This window comes from Dipteris shenzhenensis, chromosome 16 (genome assembly GCF_047967505.1).
Source record: "Dipteris shenzhenensis isolate YYH24624 ecotype China chromosome 16, Dip_SZ_1.0, whole genome shotgun sequence".
Lineage (NCBI taxonomy): Eukaryota > Viridiplantae > Streptophyta > Polypodiopsida > Gleicheniales > Dipteridaceae > Dipteris > Dipteris shenzhenensis.
Window position 1 is genome coordinate 43,101,533 of NC_141611.1, and position 15,658 is coordinate 43,117,190.

A 15,658-nucleotide genomic window follows, 5' to 3' on the forward strand; every position below is an offset into this window, starting at 1 on the left:
TACTCCAGTGGCTTCTTCTCCTGTCTTTACTCGAGACATGTGATCGGCAATGTAGTGTTGGGCACCTTTGCGGACCACAATTTTGAAGTTGAATTCTTGTAGCAAGAGGAGCCATCTGGTTATTCTTCCTGTGGTACACGGACGGTTCACAAGATAAAGCAATGCTTGATGGTCGGTGTAGAAGACAAAATCATTTGCAAGGAGATAGTGCCGAAATTTCTTTACACTGTACACCATTGCTAGGGCTTCTCTTTCTGTGGTTGTATAGTTGATCTCTGCATCATTGAGTTGTCGACTGGCGAAGTAGACTGGGTAGTCTTTCTTATGTTCACCAGGTTGACAAAGCACACTCCCAATTGCATACTTGGATCCATCAGTATGAACATGAAAATCAATATCCCAATTGGGAGATAGAAGGATGGGTGCTGTGATTAGGCGCCACTTTAAAAGCTCAAAGGCTTGGTCGCACTCTTCGGTCCATAAGAACTCCACTAATAATTTGTAAAGTGGTCTAGCTATCATGGCATACCGCAATATAAATCTTCTATAATAGCCGGCATGTCCCATAAAGACCTGTACACCTTTGGAATTTGTAGGAGGAGGCAATTCCATGATGATTTTGATTTTGTCCATGTCAGTTGCAATCCCATGTTGAGAGACGATGTGTCCTAAAACAACTCCGTGGGTGACCATGAACTGGCATTTTGTTGGATTTAGGGAGATGCCATACTCCTTGCATTTGATTAGTACTTCTTCCAAACATTTGAAGTGGTCCTTTTTGGTTGAATGGATGCACAAATCATCCAAGAACACCTGTAAAAACTTATTCAAGAATGACTTGAAAGCTGTGAACATGACTCGCTGGAATGTGGCCGGGGCATTACAAAGGCCGAATGGCATGACTCTATATGCAAAAATACCCCATTCTGTAGCAAATGCTGTTTTTGATTGGTCTTGAGGAGCAATTTGTACCTGGTTATAGCCACTGAAGCCATCCAAGAAGCTGTAGATTTCGGATCCTGCCACCTTTTCCAACACTGTTTCTGTTAAGGGTAGGGGGTAGTGATCCCTAATTGTGGCGGCATTCACATTTTTCAAGTTTACGCATATTCTGAGCTTCTTGTTGCGTTTAGGCACAATGACAATGGGTGAAACCCAATCAGTGTGCTCTATCTCGTAGATGAATCCGGCATCTAGGAGTTTTTCCAGCTCGTCATAAACCATGGTGCCATATTTAGGATTTGTGCGATAAGGTCCACATACCTTAGGGCGAGCACCTTCCCTTATAGGGATCGTGTGAACTGCCACTTCTGGTGAAATTCCTTTCATCTCTTTGTATGACCATGCGAGGCAGTCACGGTATTCCATTAGGAGGTCTTTGAGTTTGATTTCATCTTCTTGACGGAGCTGTTTCCCAATGAAAACCAACTTTTCTTCCTCCCCTTCAAGGGCGAGGTTTATTGTGCGTGTTTTTGCCGGTCCCTCATAGATTGGAGTTTCTCCAATGCTATCGGTTTCTTGAACTTCAGATTCTCTGATTGGTCTTGGCATTGCTATTGGTGCATTACCACTTGTATAATTCTTAAAGTATTCCGGCACTTCTCGAAGATCGGCCTCTGATGGGGTTGAACTAGCTTGAGATGTGTCATGAGTACTGGGTGGCATAGTTGCATTTAGTAATTTGTTAGGGTCTTCTTTCCTTTCTTTTTCTGAAGTCTCTGGATCAAGCTTCATCCGCACATGTGGCTTATATTTTCGAAACTTCTTACGTTGGGAACTGTGGGGTAACTTTTCCACTGGCAAGGTGTTTCCAAGTAAGGGTTCATGTGCTGCACATACTCCTTCCAGTCCTTCAGGGGACCATTCAAGAGGTGGTGGTTTTGACTTTGAGGGGACTGCCTTTGCAAGATACAATTCCACAATCCGTGTTTGGACTCGTTCGAATTCATTGAAGTGCTCGGCCTTGGCTCTTCTGCGATTTCCTCCTGCAGCTTTCTTGCGGGATCGTCTGCTGTTATGCAACTGTGGAGGTTCAACTTTTGGGAGCTCAACTGCCATTAGGGCATGCAGAATGGCTAGGTCATTATCAAAGATTTGATCTTCAATTGCAGCATTCGCAGCCTCTGTTTCAAGGTCCCAAGGAAAATCTGAGTCATCATTGGTATGGGTACCTTCTTCAAGTTCATTATCCCATTCGAGGTCAGCCATAAAGAATGGCATCTCTAGATCGATTGGTTCTTCATGTGTCGGTGGAGGATTGACCTGTAGTGCGTTAACATCTATCTGTGAGAAGATGGGGTCTAATGAATGGCAGTTGTCAATGGTTGCCAATGTTTGTATCCAGTTATTGACATTGCTTTGTGAGTCACCTGCTATGGCATGCTGTTGCAAGGGATCTGATTTGCTCGAAATTGTCGTGGAAGATGTGTCATCCAATGCTCTAGGAACAATGGGTTTAATAGCTCCTATCCCCACATTCACCCTGACTGCAGTGTCTCGATTCTGGATTGTCAATCTATCCGTTCCCCAGTCATGGAGGACTGATGCTTCCCGTAACCAAGGACGTCCCAGTAAGATTTGATAGGATTTTTTGGGGAGATCCAAGATTGTGAATTGAAGGGAAAAGCGGGCTCCTGCGATCTTTGTGGACACACCATTCACTATTCCCAAGGGTTTAGCCCGTGAATCATCGGCAAGGCGTATGTTGAAATTAGCCTTTTGCATTGGTGGGAGACCCCATTCTTCGTAAAGCTCCTTTGATAGGACATTGACACCTGCTCCACCATCCACTATGGCTTGGATTTCATTATATGCCTTGTGGATCAAAGGCACAGTGATGTTGCGTATGTCATCTTTCTCACCCATCCGCACAGGGATATCATCAATGTCGTTCATAGGTGGAGAGGGATTTGCGAGTTCAATCCATCCTTTGAAACTCTCCCAGAGATTGGGACAATTTCGTAAGAGGATTCCGATGGGAATGGACACAGGGCAACTCAGGATGCTAGAGAGTGCAGCTCCTTCAAGTTGACGGGGTGGTACATTCTGTTGTGGAGTCTGTTGTTGGAACAAAGGCTCGAGTACAGTATCAATACTTTGTGGGGCCAATCATGGAGTGGGTCTTGAGCTTGTTTCTGAGCCTCAAATTGAGCTTGTTCATTTTGGACCCATTGCTGAAGTGCCTGAAAACGAGCCTTCTCCACCTCTGCATTCGGGAATGGAGCTTCTTTTATTCGAGGCTCGGGAGTTGATGTAGATGAACTTGGCTGCTCATTGCTTGGCGGAGGTGGAGGAACTTGTGCTTTCTTTCTCAGAAGTCGCTTCGGTTGGATCGGAATGATAGGGTCCTTCGTAGCCGCTTTCTGTTGGCGTGTAATTACATTGATAGGTTGTGACCTTAGACTTGCCGGTCCCAGACTTTGATGATCCACCCCAATGATGCCGATGGGGACGTCGGGCTTAACCTCTGTTTGTTCTGGGACCTTATTTTTCATGGGACAATCCATACAGGCATGTCCTATGCCACAATCTCTGCAGAGTGGTTGGAAAGTGGCTGGGCTACCACGATGAGGGCATTCTGCGATTCTATGATTTTCTCCACAACCGTAACACTTGACTGGTGCGCGAAATGTGTTGGGTCGCACTTGATTTGCATAGACTGGTATTAAACCCTCTGCACCTTCGACGTAGTACACTGGGTACTCTGCTTCATACTCAAATAGCGAGTCGACTTCCTCGGCTTGTAATTGATGTATTGGAACTGCCTGAGGAGCTGGATTTGCTGCTCTTGGATACGGTCGTGGATTCGGATTCCTGAGTAGTTGGGGGACTTGTGTCCGAACGGGTACAGGATTTAGTCTCGGAGCTGGGGGTGCTTGTGCAAGTGCCGGTTGCCTGTATACTGGCATGGGTGCCGCTTGGTATTGTGGTGGTCGAGGCGGATTGTTGCGCATGTTGAAGATGCAACTGGTCTCATCATGGCCGCCGACGACACAGATATGGCACCACAACCGTGGCGGTGGATTTGCTTGTGCATTGATTCTTGCTCTTAGGACTGGGCATTCATTTGCTGTATGATTTGCCAAGCAGTGTGGGCACCAGACATTTTCTCGCCGTGGATATGTTTGAGTTGGCGGCTGAGACAAGTGAAGTTTTTGATCCATGGCCTGCATCATATCTTCTTTCAGCTTCAAGGTCATGGCCTCGAGGCGATCTTCATTGGATGTTTCGGCAATGTCCTTTGATTTACCTTTTTTCGAGCGCTTATCGCGTGTATTGGACCTGGCATCATCACTGCTAGTGTCTGAATCTGTCATGCCATCTTCGATGTCAATGGCTGCCGCATGAGCAGCACTGAATGTTTCATAGCTACTTATCTTTTTCATCTCCTTGCGGATTTTCTTTCTGAGGCCTGCTATGAACCATGCCGTGAGGTGCTTTGCATCTGGGCGTTGAAGTCGAAGTCGTTGGCCGGAACGTAACTGCATGCAGATGGTGCATGATTTGCCGAGGGTATCGCTACCCCAAGTGTGGGCGTGGAGGTAGTGCTGTTAGGAGAGTTAGAGTGGTGTTAGTTTGTGTAGGGACCGTCGTGTTAATAATGTGCTTAGGATTGTCCTACGTGTGTAGGGAAATGTGCCGGTGCAGACGGATCGTTAATCGGAGGTCGCGGCGTGAAAATACGAGTGAATTAATGCCAAATGAGGCCCACACGGGGGCGCAAACGAACGTGTGCTAGGGATGCCGAAATGGTGTGCAATGGGCGGGAAAAATACCCCGTAACGTGGTGTTTCCGTGTGTGAAATCTGGGTTCAAACGGGGTTCAATTTGGGTCCCAAACGGATGAGTTTCGAGGGGTTAGAGGGGTAAATTTGGCGTTTGGGGGGTCCTAATGGTGGTGTGAATGGACTTTAAGTCCAACCGAGGGGTTGAAACCAAGTGACTCTAGTTAGAGTAACTAACCTAGATCCTCCCAGTTACTGTAACTGGGAGGTTTAACTAACTGTAGTTAGATACTAACTGTAGTTAGTCTAACCTAACTGAGGGCTAACTAAACTAACCTAACCTCAAGTACTACTAACCTAACCTACGTAGCTAATCTAACTGAGGTTAACTATCTAACCTAGGGTTAACTAACCTAACCTAACTGTAGTTAGTACTAACCTAACTGTGGTTAAACTAACCCTAGAGTTAATGTTAGGTTAGGGTTAGTTTGGTTAGGTTTAGTTAAATTTTTATTTTTTTTTTTTGTGTGGGGGGGGGGGCTGCCCGACGGCGGCGGGGGGAACGGGGGAGGGCGAGGGGGGTGCGAGGGGGGTTGCGAAGGGGAGGGCGAGGGGGGTGCGAGGGGGGTTGCGAAGGGGAGGGCGTGGGGGGGCGAGGGGGGTGCAAGGGGGGTTGCGAAGGGGAGGGCGAGGGGGGCGAGGGGGGTGCAAGGGGGGGTGCGAGGGGGTTTGCGCGGGCGGGGGGCGCGTGGTGGCGGGCGGGGGGAGCGTGGGGCGGGGCGGGTTGGGGGCGGGCGGGGTGCGCGGGGCGGCGGCGCTGCGTGCGCCGCCGCGGGGCGGGGGGAAGCGGGGTCGCCGCCGCGGGGCGGCGGCCGGGGTAGGCGGGGGCGCGAGCGGGGTGGCGTGGGGTTGCCGCCGCGGGGCGTTGGAGGAGGAGCGCGGGCGGGGAAGGAGGGCGCGGGCGGGGTAGGAGGGCGCGGGCGGGGCGGGTTGGGGGCGGGCGAGGTGCGCGGGGCGGTGGCGCTGCGTGCGCTGCCGCGGGGCGGGGGGGAGCGGGGTCGCCGCCGCGGGGCGGCGGCCGGGGTAGGCGGGGGCGCGAGCGGGGCGGGTTGGGGGCGGGCGGGGTGCGCGGGGCGGCGGCGCTGCGTGCGCCGCCGCGGGGCGGGGGGGAGCGGGGTCGCCGCCGCGGGGCGGCGGCCGGGGTAGGCGGGGGCGCGAGCGGGGTAGGAGGGCGCGGGCGGGGGCGCCGCCGCAGGGGTGGCGCTGCGCGGGGGCGGCGGCGTCTCTGCGGAGCGCCGCCGCGGGGTAGGAGGGCGGGGGGTCGGGTGGGGAGTGGGTTGGGGATAGTCGAGAGAGAGGGGGCGGGGTCAGGGGGAGGGGGTAAGGGGGAGAGAGGAGAGAGTGAGGGGGGTGGAGAGAGAACGAGGGGGAGAGAGGAGAGAGTGAGGGGGGGTGGAGAGAGAATGAGGGGGAGAGAGGAGAGAGTGAGGGGGGTGGAGAGAGAGAAGAGAGAGAGAGAGAGGAAAAAGGGGAGAGAGGAGAGAGAAAGGAGAGAGAAGTGGGGAGGGGGGGAGGGGGAGGTGGTGGAGGGGGGAGGTGTTGGAGGAGGTGGAGGAGGGGGGGAGGGGGAAGGTGGTGGTGGAGGAGGTGGAGGAGGGGGGGAGGGGGAAGGTGGTGGAGGAGGTGGTGGAGGAGAGGGAGAGGGGGAGGGGGAGAGGGGGAGGTGGAGATGGAGGGGGAGGTGGAGAGGGGGAGGGGGAGGTGGAGGGGGAGGGGGAGAGGGGGAGGGGGAGATGGAGGGGGAGGGGGAGAGGGGGAGGTGGTGGTGGAGGGGGAGGGATAAAAGAGCAACAACAAAAAACTGAAAGACGAAAATTGAAAAGCAAGGCGAAGTGGTTACCTGACGCTCTCCAAGTCTTTCTCGATAGAACGGGATTGTCGCGGAACAATGGATGGTGGGTGGAAGGCTAGGTCATCGCTGCGAGAAGGGCTCGATGTCACTTACATGGCGAGGATAGGAGTAAGGGGGCGGTCGATGGAGAGGGAGGAGTGTCTTGCGTGGGGCTCGGAAGGAGGAAGAGAAAGGAGGCAAAAGTGAAAGATGAAGAATGAGGGGGGGTGGAGTAGGTTTTTATAGGTTTGGATTTTAGGTTTAGGGTTTAGGTTTAGGGTTTAACCCTAAACTCTTCCCGAGCCATAACTTTTTATGGAGAGCTCGGTTTGCCTTTCTGTAAAAAGGTAAAATGATCGTAATTGAAAGCTCTACGCAACCGTATCCACTACCTAGCCTAATTGTACATCATGTGGCTTTTATTTAAGAAATTAAGAAAATCTCTTAAGGTAGTAACCCAAAGTGGATGTTTGGGGTTGATATGTTTGGCTAGATTTGGAAAAATTTTTACTCTCCTTGCCCTTGAGTGGTATGTGCGTGAAAGTTTGAAGTAGTGACTTGTTTTACACCTACCTACGCATGTTTACTCGCTACTTGAGACGCTAGTCTCCCCGGCAGCGGCGCCAAATGTTGTCTCTTTTCTACCGCTTTCGTAGGAAGAGCTGGGTATTCTATGTTGCAGGGTTCCGAGGCTTTTTGTCACCTACAGATATATTGGGATTGTCGTTGTAGTAGTATATATGTAGCTTAGGACCTCGAGTCGTGTTCCGGTGAGAGACGTAGGCTTAAGTGTGGTGAGTAAACATAATGCAAGCATGTGTAAAAGGCACGTAAACCATTGTTGTTGGGGTAATGAAGGCTTTCGCCTTCATTGGGGGTTGTAGGGTTTAGGAGGAGTTTAAGGGTTCAGAAGGAGGTTCCAGGGTTTAGAAAGAGGTTCCAAGGTTTAGAAGGAGTCCAGGGTTAGAAGGAGGGTCCAAGGTTCAGAGTAGAATACATGGTGGAGAACTCGTCTCCCTCGTAGATCATGGAGTTTAAGGGTTTAGGAAAGCATAGGAGTGGGAGAGGAAGAAGGTGTAAGAGCATGGGTGAAGGAAGAGGAGGAGGGAGAGGGAGGAGAGAGGAGGAGGAGGAGGAGGGAGGAGGAGGAGGAGGGAGGAGGAGGGAGGAGGAGGAGGAGGAGGAGGAGGGAGAAGGGAGGAGGAGAGGGAGAGGATGGGTTGCAGGGTTGGAGGAGAGGGGAGAAGGGTTGCAAGGTTAGGACATGCTTTTGGTCGTGCAGTGCAAGGAAGCATGGACACTTGAGACAAATGCTTGGAATACCAATGTAGACTCAACACAATGCCCCAAGAGTGTGGGCTTCATTCCATTATGGGGTATTTATACAAGTTGGAGAGCTTCCCTCTCTGCATGTAACACAAAGTCGTATCACAAAGTTGTAACACAAAGTTGTATCACTTTCTCTCTCTACATGTAGAAGTTGTAACACAAAGTTGTTACACAAAGTTGTAACACAAAGTTGTGTCACAAAGTTGTATCACAAAGTTGTTACACAAAGTTGTGTCACAAAGTCGTAACACATTCTCTCTCTTCATGTAGAAGTTGTAACATAAACTTGTAACACAAAGTTGTTACATAAAGTCGTAACATAAAGTTGTGTCTAGAAGTTGTAACACAAAGTTGTAACACAAAGTTGTATCACAAAGTTGTATCACCTTCTCTTTCTTCATAAGTTCATGTTGGCACAGAGTCAACAGTCCCGTTCTCCATACTATCATATGATTTTTTGGACAATGGCACCAGTGCCATTCTCCAATCATCATTTGTTATGTTTCACTGGCATGATAATGGACATTCTACACAATATCAAATGATTATAATGACACGAGTAACATTATCCTACCATCATGAGTTAGAACCATTATCACCAAAAGATCAAATTTAGTTTTAGAGAATGGCACCGGTGCCATTGTCCCCACAACAATATATGAATATTTGGGACATGGCACCAGTACCATTGATCACATGGAGAATGGAGAATGGCATTGGTTCCATCCTCCACAATCCATGTGATGAATGGTACTAGTTCCATTCTCCAAATAATCACAAAGAGTTATGGACAATGGCACTAGTACCAATTCTATAGTCATCATGTGTTAGGTTCTTATACATAGTCCTTGGGAGGACTCTAATGTGATAACCCTACCATCATGTTTTGTGTTCCACTGGTAGAATAACTTTGACATCTGGAGAATGGAACTTGTGCTATTCTCGGCAATCCATGTGATGAATAGCACTAATGTCATTCTGCACAAAGTCATGTAGGATGGCACCACTGGCAATCTCCAAAAGCTCTCATGGAGTATGGCACCGGTGCCATTATCCACAAACTCCCATTGATATTGGCATAAGTTCTTAGATGGATTTAAGGAGAATGGCATCAGTGCCATTCATCATATGGAGAATGGAGAATGGCATTGGTGCCATTCTCCACAGTCCATGTGATGAATGTCACTGGTGCCATTCTTCAAAAAATCAGATGGTATTGTGGGCAATGGTACTAGAGCAATTGATCAAATAATCATATGATGTGGTTGAGAATGACATCAATGCCATTCATCACATGAAGAATAGAGAATAGCACTTGTGACATTCTCGGAATAATCATATGATGTTGTGAAGAATGGCACTGGTCCCATTCTCCAACCATCGTGTGCTATGGAGAATGGAATCTGTGTCATTCTCCATAATATCATATGAGTTTTTAGACAATGGCACCACTGCCATTCTCCAACCATCATTTGTTATGTTTGACATCTGGAGAATGGAACTTGTGCCATTCTCAACAATCGATGTGATGAATGGCACTGGTGTCATTCTCCACAAGGTCATGTAGTATGGCACCACTGCTAATCTCCACTTGCTCTAATGGAGTATGGCACCGGTGCCATTCTCCACAAACTCCCATCCAGATTTGATTTAGTCCTCATGAATATGAGGAGAATGGCACTGGTGCCATTCTCCAAAACATCATGTGTTTACTTTGAGAATGACACCGGTACCATTCATCACATGGAGAATGGAGAATGGCATTGGTGCCATCCTCCACAATTCATGTGATGACAGTCACTAATACCATTCTCCAAATAATCAGATGGTGTTGTGGGCAATGGTACTAGTGCCATTGACCAAATAATCATATGATGTGATTGAGAATGGCATCATCACAGGGAGAACAGAGAATAGCACTGGTAACATTCTCCAAATAGTCATATGATATTTTGGAGAATGGCACCGGTGCCATTCTCCGAATGATCATGTGTTGTGGAGAATAGCTCTGTTGTGGAGAATGGAACTATTACCATTTTCCAACCATCATGTGTTAGGTTCCTCTCAAATTTCCTATGAGAAAACTCTCATGTGTCAACGTTGGCACCTAAAGAATGACATTGGTGCCATCCTCTTAAATCCATAGTTGAATGAGCCTGTGTTGACTCTGTGCCAACATGAACTTATGAAGAAAGAGAAGGTGATACAACTTTGTGATACAACTTTGTGTTACAACTTTGTGTTACAACTTCTAGACACAACTTTATGTTACGACTTTATGTAACAACTTTGTGTTACAAGTTTATGTTACAACTTCTACATGAAGAGAGAGAATGTGTTACGACTTTGTGACACAACTTTGTGTAACAACTTTGTGATACAACTTTGTGACACAACTTTGTGTTACAACTTTGTGTAACAACTTTGTGTTACAACTTCTACATGTAGAGAGAGAAAGTGATACAACTTTGTGTTACAACTTTGTGATACGACTTTGTGTTACATGCAGAGAGGGAAGCTCTCCAACTTGTATAAATACCCCATAATGGAATGAAGCCCACACTCTTGGGGCATTGTGTTGAGTCTACATTGGTATTCCAAGCATTTGTCTCAAGTGTCCATGCTTCCTTGCACTGCACGACCAAAAGCATGTCCTAACCTTGCAACCCTTCTCCCCTCTCCTCCAACCCTGCAACCCATCCTCTCCCTCTCCTCCTCCCTTCTCCCTCCTCCTCCTCCTCCTCCTCCTCCCTCCTCCTCCCTCCTCCTCCTCCTCCCTCCTCCTCCTCCTCCTCTCTCCTCCCTCTCCCTCCTCCTCTTCCTTCACCCATGCTCTTACACCTTCTTCCTCTCCCACTCCTATGCTTTCCTAAACCCTTAAACTCCATGATCTACGAGGGAGACGAGTTCTCCACCATGTATTCTACTCTGAACCTTGGACCCTCCTTCTAACCCTGGACTCCTTCTAAACCTTGGAACCTCTTTCTAAACCCTGGAACCTCCTTCTGAACCCTTAAACTCCTCCTAAACCCTACAACCCCCAATGAAGGCGAAAGCCTTCATTACCCCAACAACAATGGTTTACGTGCCTTTTACACATGCTTGCATTATGTTTACTCACCACACTTAAGCCTACGTCTCTCACCGGAACACGACTCGAGGTCCTAAGCTACATATATACTACAACGACAATCCCAATATATCTGTAGGTGACAAAAAGCCTCGGAACCCTGCAACATAGAATACCCAGCTCTTCCTACGAAAGCGGTAGAAAAGAGACAACAGCCTGGTGCCATTCTTGACAACATCATGGAGGATGGCACCAATTCCACTATCTACAAACTCTCATGCAGGATTCTCCACATACTCCCGTGGAGTATGGAACCGGTGCCCGATTGAGATTGGCATTATGGTCAGATGAATTTGAGGAGAATGGCACTGATGCCATTCTCCAAAACATCATGTGGTTACTTGGGGAATGGCACCACTGCCATTAATCAAATGGAGAATGGAGAATGGCATGTTCCATCCTCCACAATCCATGTGATGAATGGCACTGGTGCCATTCTCCAAATAATTAGATGGTGTTGTGGACAATGGCACCAATACCATTTTATAGTCGTCATATATTAGGTTCCTATACATATCATTTGGGAAGACTCTAATGTGATAACCTCACATCATGTGTTATGTTCCACTAGTAGGATCATGAACATTCTACACAACATCAGATGATTATTTGGAAAATGAAACTAGTACTATTATCCTACCATCAGATGTAGTTTTAGAGAATGGTACTGGTGCCATTGTCCACAACACTATATGAATATTTGGGGAATGACACCACTGCCATTCATCACATGGAGAATGGAGAATAGAATCGGTTCCATCCTCCACAATGCATGTCATGAATGTTACTGGTGCCATTCTCCAAATAATCAGATGGTATTGTGGACAATGGTACCAGTGTCATTCACCAAATAATCATATGATGTGGTTGAGAATGGCATCATTGCCATTCAACACATGGAGAATACAGAATAGCACTAGTGACATTCTCAACATAATCATATGATGTTGTGGAGAATGGCACCACTGCCATTCTCCAACCATCATGTGTTGTGGAGAATGGAACCAACATCATGTAGGATGGAACCAATTCCACTATCCACAAATGCTCATGCATGATTCTCCACATGCTCTCATGGAATGGCACTGGTGCCATTCTTCACAAACTCCCATTGAGATTGGCATTAGTTCTCAGATGAATTTTAGGAGAATGCCACTAGTACCATTCTCCAAAACTGGCATGTGGTTACTTGGAGAATGGCATCAGTGCCATTTATCACATGGAGAATAGAGAATTGCAGTGGTGCCATCCTCCACAATCCATGTGGTAATTGTCACTAGTTCCAAAAACTCACATGGAGATATGTTGTTCTGGCATTCTCTCAAGGATCATCAGATGAAATTGTGGAGAATGGAACTAGTGCCAATTCTTCAAAGAATCATATGATGTAATGGAGATTGATGTTATTGCCATTCATGACATGGAGCATGAATATTGTCACGGGTGCCATTCTCCACAATCCATGTGATGAATGACACCGGTGCCATTCTCCATAATATCATATGATTTTTTGGACAATGGCACCAGTGCCATTCTCCAACCATCATGTGTTATGTTCCACTAGCATGATAATGGGCATTCTACACAACATCAAATGATTTTTTGGAAAATGACACTAGTACCATTATCCTACCATCATGAGTGGACCATTATCACCAAAAGATCAGATGTAGTTTTAGAGAATGGCATTGGTGCCATTGTTCACAACACTATATGAATATTTGGGGAATGGCACGAGTTCCATTCATCACATGGAGAATGGAGAATAGCATTGGTTCCATCCTCCACAATCCATTTGATGAATGTCACTGGTGCCATTTTCCAAATAATCATAAAGTGTTGTCACCAATGGCACTAGTACCATTCTATAGTAGGTTCCTATACATATTATTTGTGAAGACTCTAATGTGATAACCCTGATATCATGTTTTGTGTTCCACTGGTAGGATAACTTTGATATCTAGAGAATGGAACTTGTTCCATTCTTGGCAATCCATGGGATGAATGGCACTAGTGTCATTATCCACAAGGTCATGTTGGATGACACCACTGCCAATCTCCACGAGCTCTCATGGAGTATGGCATGGGTGCCATTCTCCACAAACTCCCATTTAGATCAGCATTATTTCATAGATGAATTTGAGGATATTGGCATTGGTGCCATTTTCCAAAACATCATGAGGTTACTTGGAGAATGGCATCAGTGCCATTCATCACATGGAGAATGGAGAATGGCATTGGTCCCATCCTCCACAATCCATGTGATGAATGTCAGTGGTGTCATTCTCCAAAAAGTTTGATGGTGTTGTGGGAAATGGTACTAGTGCAATTCACCAAATAATCATATGATGTGGTTGAGAATGACATTAGTGCCATTCATCACATGGAGAGCAGAGAATAGCACTGGTGACATTCTCCAAATAATCATATGATATTGTGGAGAATGGCACTAGTGCCATTCTCCAACCATCATGTGTTGTGGAGAATAGAATTGTTGTGGAGAATGGAACCAACATCATGGAGGATGGCACCAATTCCACTATCCACAATCTCTCATGCAGGATTCTTCACATACTCTCATGGAGTATGGCTATAAACTCCCATTGAGATTGGCATTAGTGCTCAAATGAATTTGAGGATAATGGCACTGGTGCCGTTCTCCAAAACATCATGTGGTTACTTAGAGAATGACATTGGTGCCATTCATCACATGGAGGATGAAGGATGGCATTGGTGCCATCGTCAAAAATCCATGTGATGAATGTCACTGGTGCCGTTATCTAAATAATCATATGGTGTTGTTGACAATGGTACCAGTGTCATTCATCACATGGAGAATAGAGAATAACACTTGTAACATTCTTCAAATAATCATATGATGTTGTGGAGAATGGCACTGGTGCCATTGTCCAACCATCATGTGTTGTGGGGAATGGAACGAATACCAATCTCTAATCATCATTTATTAAGGTTCCTCCAAATTTTTTATGAGAAAAATCTCACGTGACAACCTTGGCATCTAAATAATGGCATCAATGCCACTCTCTACAAACTCACATGAACATTAGCATTAGTGCTATTGACATCTGGTGAAAAGTCTACATGGAGGATGACTCTAGTGCCATTCTCCAAAAGATCATAAGAAGTTGTGAAGTTTAGCACTGGTGCCATTCTCCAAATATTCAAATTATGGTGGGTAGAATGGAACTATTGACATTCATCACATGGAGAATGGGGAATGGCACTAGTGCAATTCTCTTCAATCCATGTAATGAATGGCACTGGTGCCATTGTCCACAACCTCATGCGAATAATTGGAGAATAACACCAATGGATGAGGATGAGGATGAGGATGATGAGTATGAAGAAGAGGCAGTTGTGAAGCATGGCATCATCAAGGATTGCATCAGGTGCTATTGTAGCAGACAACATACCACCCAAAATGGGGACTATCAATGTAGAGGACAACATACCATCCAAAATGGGGACTATTAATGATGCGATCGATATAGGGGGTATAGAAGAAAACATAACACAAAAAATGGAGACAATTGCAAGGAATATCATTAATCCTATACTTTTAGAAGAGAACATGGATGAACGTACTATCTCAACATTGGGGATAAGACTAGATAATCTTATTGTTGTTGCAAACATGTATGAAAACGTAGCACCTAACAATTTGGATGAGTCAAAAGCTAGCAACTTCAAGGAGAATTTGGATCTACATCCACATACAATTTCTTTGGATATGCCAAGAATAACAATCATATTAGACTTGAATGGCTTGCTATTGAGTCACTACCTATTCAAGTCGCTAATACATCCATCTATTATGCATGACAAAATTATTTATACGGTTGTTCATCTTGGGTGCATAGAATTCCTTAGAATCTTGCTACAAAGATTTAATGTACGTATCTGGTCAACTGCAATGGAGCATAACGTACTTGATATGGTAGGACTGCAAACTTATGCAAATGAGAGCCTCCCTTTATTTTGTTATATGGTCTCAGCAAGGATGCTACACTTATAGTAAGACGAGGATAAATAGGCCCGACAAGGTTGGTGTTGAGGGAATGTTCAAACCCTTAGCAAAAATCTCAAAGGCATTTGGATGTGATGCAAGAAAGACAATCCTTGTTGATGACTCCCCATACAAAAGAAAGACAATCCTTGTTGATGACTCCCCATACAAGGCTTGCATTAGCCCTCTGTCAAATTGCATATTTTATTCAACGTTTGATGTACAAGACAAGGATGATAATACTCTACTAGGAGAGTTGATGCCTTACTTACTACAACTCAATGAGGCTAAAGATGTGCACAGCATGATCGAGACAAATCACTATTGACAATTACTTGTGATGGAGGGGCATAAGGATTTCAACCTTGTCCAGAAAGTAATTGATGAATGGAGGGAGGAAAGTCATGCATGGTCAAGAATGGAATATAAAACAAGAAATCTTCCTCTTGCAGATCAACTAAGAGAGAGGTCTATAGGTGAAAATACCGAACCAAAGGGTGTACACCCTAGTCAACCCATGGTAGTGATGGCCAGGTGCTTGAACTCAATGCATCCCA